This window comes from Apium graveolens, chromosome 5 (genome assembly GCF_009905375.1).
Source record: "Apium graveolens cultivar Ventura chromosome 5, ASM990537v1, whole genome shotgun sequence".
NCBI lineage: Eukaryota > Viridiplantae > Streptophyta > Magnoliopsida > Apiales > Apiaceae > Apium > Apium graveolens.
This window is the reverse complement of record NC_133651.1, coordinates 104842188-104847640: the sequence shown is the minus strand read 5'-3', so window position 1 is coordinate 104847640 and position 5453 is coordinate 104842188. Positions and strand designations below refer to the sequence as shown.

Below are 5453 nucleotides of genomic sequence, written 5' to 3'. Positions count from 1 at the left end.
TCCAACTCCAGAATTCTTGATACTTTTCCCTGAGTTAGTCTCTGGGAAGGATTCTGGTATTCATTGGAAGCCATCAGTTCAATCAATTCATAGGCTTCATCGTAGCTCTTAGCCCACAAGGCTCCTCCTGATGCTGCATCAAGCATGGGTCTATAAGTAGCACCCAATCCATTGTAAAAATAGTTTATAATCATCCAATCAGGCATGCCATGGTGTGGGCATCTCCTTAGCATCTCCTTATATTGATCCCAAGCCTCACACAGAGATTCTCCAGTTTGCTAAGCAAACTGAGTAAGAGCATTCCTGATTACAACAGTCTTCGCCATAGGAAAGAATTTAGTGAGAAACTTTTTTACCAAATCTTCCCAGGTGGTGATAGACCCTGGTGGTAGAGAATGTAACCGGCACTTTACTTTGTTCCTCAAAGAGAATGGGAATAGTCACAGCTTAGTAGCATCTTCAGTCACACCATTGAACTTAAAGTATCGCAGATCTCGATGAAATCCCTGATGTGCATGTTGGGGTTTTCAGTAGGAGAACCCCAAACTGAACTGAGTTCTGTATCATCTGAATCGTGCTTGAATTGGTCTCAAAAGTGTTAGTCGAGATGGATGGTCTGATGATGCTCGACTGAATGTCATTGATCTTAGGCCGAGAGTAGTCAGTCAAGGCCTTAGGATTTTCTGTTTGATCTCCCATCACCACTAAAATTGGTTCCTCGACTTTCTCTTCTTCTTCTAGATTCTCTTCCTCTTCAAAAACTTCCCTTCGAACCACTACAACTTCTTCCTCGGCTTTATCCAGAGTTCTCTTATTAGACCGCGAATGCATATGCATACACGCTCGCTAGAGTACCTAAAATAAGAAAAGAAAACAGATGAGTAACAATGTCCTAGTCAATGGACTTTAACGACCACTAATGAGAAACACATAAACTAAAAATTAACACTGCACTCTCCGGCAGCGACACCAAAAACTTGTTAGTCGCTAAACACGCGCTAATAATACACGCAAGTATACGCGTTTGCAAGTAATATAGAATTATTTCTAGTTTGTTCCCACAGAGACTGGCTTGGTTAACTATGTAATTTATGCACTTATGCACCGATAATATGGTTATTATCCAATGCTAAGACTATAACAAGTTGAGATTATTTATAACTAAGAAGTGCGCTAACAATCATAATTACGAGAATAAGATTAACTGAATTAATATATATGACAAACATGGGATTCTAACTTCATTAAATACTTTATTCAATAGCCTTATTATTCTTAACCTTAGCATGCAATGGTGATGATACTAATCAGATAACACGAAAATGATAAACGCCAACTTTCGTTACACGAATAACATACTACCAGACATCCACAAAAGAGATAGAAGTTGAATAGTCACCAATTATAGAGACCCTGTATGTCTATAGAATTTGACAACATAAAGGTTTAAAGCACAAGTTATCTATCATGATTACACAGGGCAAGTAAGATGGTTAAAATTACCTACGAATCATGCATAATAATAACACATGAACCTATGTTAGCATGGCAAGTTCTAAATCCTTAAATTCACTATCGCTTCATTAAAGATTAACACACTATCTTATAAGTTTGCGACTCTTATAAGACGAATAAGCACAACCAATACTAGGTTATCATACAATCACCACACACTAAGGTATCGAATAATTTAACTAAAGAAATCCATAAATAAATCCTCTAGAACCCCACGATAACAATTAGCCCTTAATCGGACTCATCATCAACGTGGGTTCCGATGAAAGCATGGTATAATAAACGTAGTCTTTATACTGAATAAATAAAAAACCAAGCATGAAACAAGAGTAAGGTTCACAAATAAGAAACTAGCATCCAAGTTACAACTTAGAACAAAGATTTACAAGTAAAAACAAGATCTTCTTCGTCTTTGTTGAATCGTTCTAAAACGGTCTTCTTATGGCTCTCCTTGTGCTCTGGTACGTCTCTCTCTTGAAAATATCCTTTATTTGAATATATATAGCAGCCCCAAGCAAGATAGAAGTTCTTCAATCGTACTTAGAATATAATCAGGATTTTGCAATCCCAACCCGGCACGACCGCGCGCTTGACCAGTGCGGGCGCGCCGTACTTCTGGAAAAAACTTCTGATTTCTTCTTTTCCTTGCTGCTTCGAGCCGGCTTTCCACGAGCTTTTATTCCAACACCAGCTTAACACCAAATTAGCATCACAATAATGCTAATTCACCTGAATACCTAGATAATGACTGAAATGCAAAAACACTAGAAAACACATTAAAACACTTAACAACTTGAGTACAAACGCATCAATTCAATACTTAATAGAGCATTATAAAGTGTCATAAATGCCACTCAATAGGTAGGCTCAGGTTCATCTTCTTTCTCTTCTTTTTCTTCAAATTCCAGCTTCTTTTTGGCTTTTTCCTTTCTCATTTTTTTCCAGTTTTCTGCTTTGGTTCTTCACTCTTCTTAGTTTCAGTCTTTGTGACAGGCTTCTGAATTTCTGATTTGGTAGCAAACTTTTCAGCTTTATTCTTAGCTTCTAAGGCAGCCTGCCTTTTCTAATGCTTGAGTCTTAGTTTCTCTTCTTTCTTGGCTTCTGCAAATTGTGGATTTCCAGCCATCACACAAATTTCTTTTCCATGCATGTAGACCTTTGATATCCTTTTCTTTAAAACTGAATCTCCTGGATCTTTGATATTTGTAATAGAATGACCAAGCAATTTCTTTTCATCAGGCTGAGGAGTTGCATAGACTAGGTCCAAAGGATTCTTGGTAGAATGTTTTGATGAATGTTTCTTGGGCTTCAAGGTCACATTGGCCTTTGATTTTCTTCTAGAAGAGGTTTGACCTCTCTCCATATTCCTCAAGCTCATTTCACTGATAGGAAATTGTTTCAATTATGTGAAGTGTTTCACAGATTTATCTTGCTTTGAAATTGGACCAAAAACCTTTTTAATCCTTTCATCAATCTACTTTATTTGTTCATTCAGCCTGAGCTCAGTTGCTGTAATATTGATCAAGTCAATACTATCTAGAACTTGTGGCTTAGAGAAAGTAATTGCTGGAACAATCACTTTGCTGACTTGAATGTGCACATCTTTCTCCCCCTCACTAGCTTGGACAATGGAATCTTTCTCCCCCTTTTTGTTATAATCAAGTAAGGCAGGGGTTGAATTTTGAGCAGCCGCCAATTTCTGAAGAAGGAGTGATTGATGAACTTGGTTGATCTGGATCTTTGTAATTGAATTTTCCAGTGCTGTCAACCTAGTGTCCAAAGAATCAATTTTGCTTCCTAATTTTCTGGTGAATGTCTCTCATTGTAGCTTCAACAATATTTGTCTTGATGTCATCCACATCTTGACTCTATTTGAGAGATTAAACCTTGTTTAGTTGTAGAGATTCAAGATGGGCTTGGAGAAGGCTTTTGGTATTGGCATCTATAGTGGCTTGAAGAGTTGTTTGAGTTTGATGGATAAGTTAGAATAGAGTTGATTTAAAATGATGGTCACTGGAGTCCTTGCTAAACATCCAGGCTTGAGTGCTTGTGCTTGTGCTAGGTCCTGCATCTCCCCCTATGTCCATGCCATCATCTTCCTTATTTGAAGCATCTCCAAATGTACCGCTAGAATCTAACTCACAGTCATCATCAGCTGTAGGTGGAAGTGAGTTGATTGTATCCTTTGATCTTAGCGTAGAAGTTGTTGTGTGCACCAAGTTTAAGGCTCTCTCAGCAGCCTCATTGCCCTGTTCAGCTAGAATTTGATAAGCTGGAACAGGGTGAGTAAATGTCTCAGTATAACGACTCGTATTTTTGTATTATTCTAAGTGTAATTATAGAATAATTAAATAGATAAAATATGTGTATTTGTCCTCTCAGTTATGAGATGTTTAGTTATGATTTATATGTGGTTATTGGTTTACAGGGAATATCCGTGTAATTAATTATTGAGCTGCATTGAATTGTGTTCAATTTTAAAGTGGTTATATTGCGATTTTATTTTCATAAATATTTGGAATTTCCCTAAAATTGTTTTTATGACTTTATAATTTTAATAATTATTTTTCGGATTTTATAAAATTTAGAAATCAATATTTCGTCAATTATTTATCTTTAAATGATTTTCTAATTACATTTACTTTTAAAATCAGTATTTAATTCCAGAATGTTTTAAAAATCACGAAACACATATTTTATTAAGTTTGGAATATTCCGAGAATTTTAAAATTATTTCGGAAATTTTTGGGATTAATTTCACCCGCGCGTTGATTCGTTTAATCGTAAATTGCGGGTATAAAGTGCAATTCAAAAATAAGTTGAAAATTATGAAAAAATTATTTTTAATAACTTTGAATTATTTATGATATTTTAAAACTATTTTAGTATTTTAAGGGTTAATTTTTACCCTAGTATTCGTTAGATTTATAAATTACGGTGCAAAATCAGATTAGTGGGATACGTAAGCAGATAACTACAATTATACTTATCCTCAACTCTTATCTCTCTCCTTATCTATCCAGCATTACTCTCTTTCTCTCTCGATTCACTGTAATTGCCATCTCGATTAGTTTCTTTCTTTCTCCCCCTAATTCTCTTTTAATTCTTCTCCCTTCTTTTATTTTCTCCTTCGGTTTCAGATAAACGCCGCCTTGCTCATCTGTTTCCGGCCGCCGACCCTGTTCTGACTTGGTCTGTGGCGGTTGTGTGTGCGTGGTTCAGTCATCTGGTTCCTGTGATTATTATATACATATACTTGTATGTATATGCATGTAATCAGTCAAGGGGGCTATGATTTGTTGTGTTCTTGCTATGTTGCCGCCTCCCGAATTCCGGTGAGGTGTGGCGGCGTGGGTTCGCTGCGCGTATGCGCGTGTGTATCCTGGTTTTCCTGTTGCCTTGGTTCGGTTAAATCGTGATTTGAATTTTTATTAATTCTGCAAAAAATTATTGATTACAATTCGTGAAATAATTTATTCGTGCGGGAATAATTAATATTCATCGGTAAAAATCGTGACGGGCATCCGTATCGGGTACCTCCGAGATACGCCGCCGTCAGTGATGAATTTCGATGAGCTGACGGTGAACCGTGACGAATTAATTCCGAGTCCTAAAAGTTTTTAAAACATTAATTTAACTCGTAAAATTATTTTTGAAACAAAAGTTGGTTATTTATCTCGGAGTCGAGCACGTATTTTGGATGGTGAATTCTGATTGTTGGACTAATTGTTGGGTTGTTTGTTGATTAAGACGTCGATTATGTTTCGACGGTTAGGCCAAAAAATAGAGGAGGTGCTTCCCGATTTCCCAGAAAATTAAATTCGAAAATGCGGGAACATATCATGTGATTATCGGGACTACTAGTCAGACGTGTATACCTATAAAATTATAAATATTTTGCTAGAGTTAATTATGTGTCATGATCAAATATGTGGTAT

At 36.4% G+C, this 5453-nt stretch overlaps 1 non-coding gene across 1 annotated transcript; it reads left to right on the top strand.

The window, feature by feature from the left end:
- The first annotated feature begins 204 nt into the window (after positions 1 to 204).
- On the top strand, positions 205 to 311 carry LOC141663261 (small nucleolar RNA R71). Its single transcript, XR_012551339.1, has one exon. It is a non-coding gene; the product is annotated as a small nucleolar RNA R71 (small nucleolar RNA).
- The last annotated feature ends 5142 nt before the right edge of the window (positions 312 to 5453 follow it).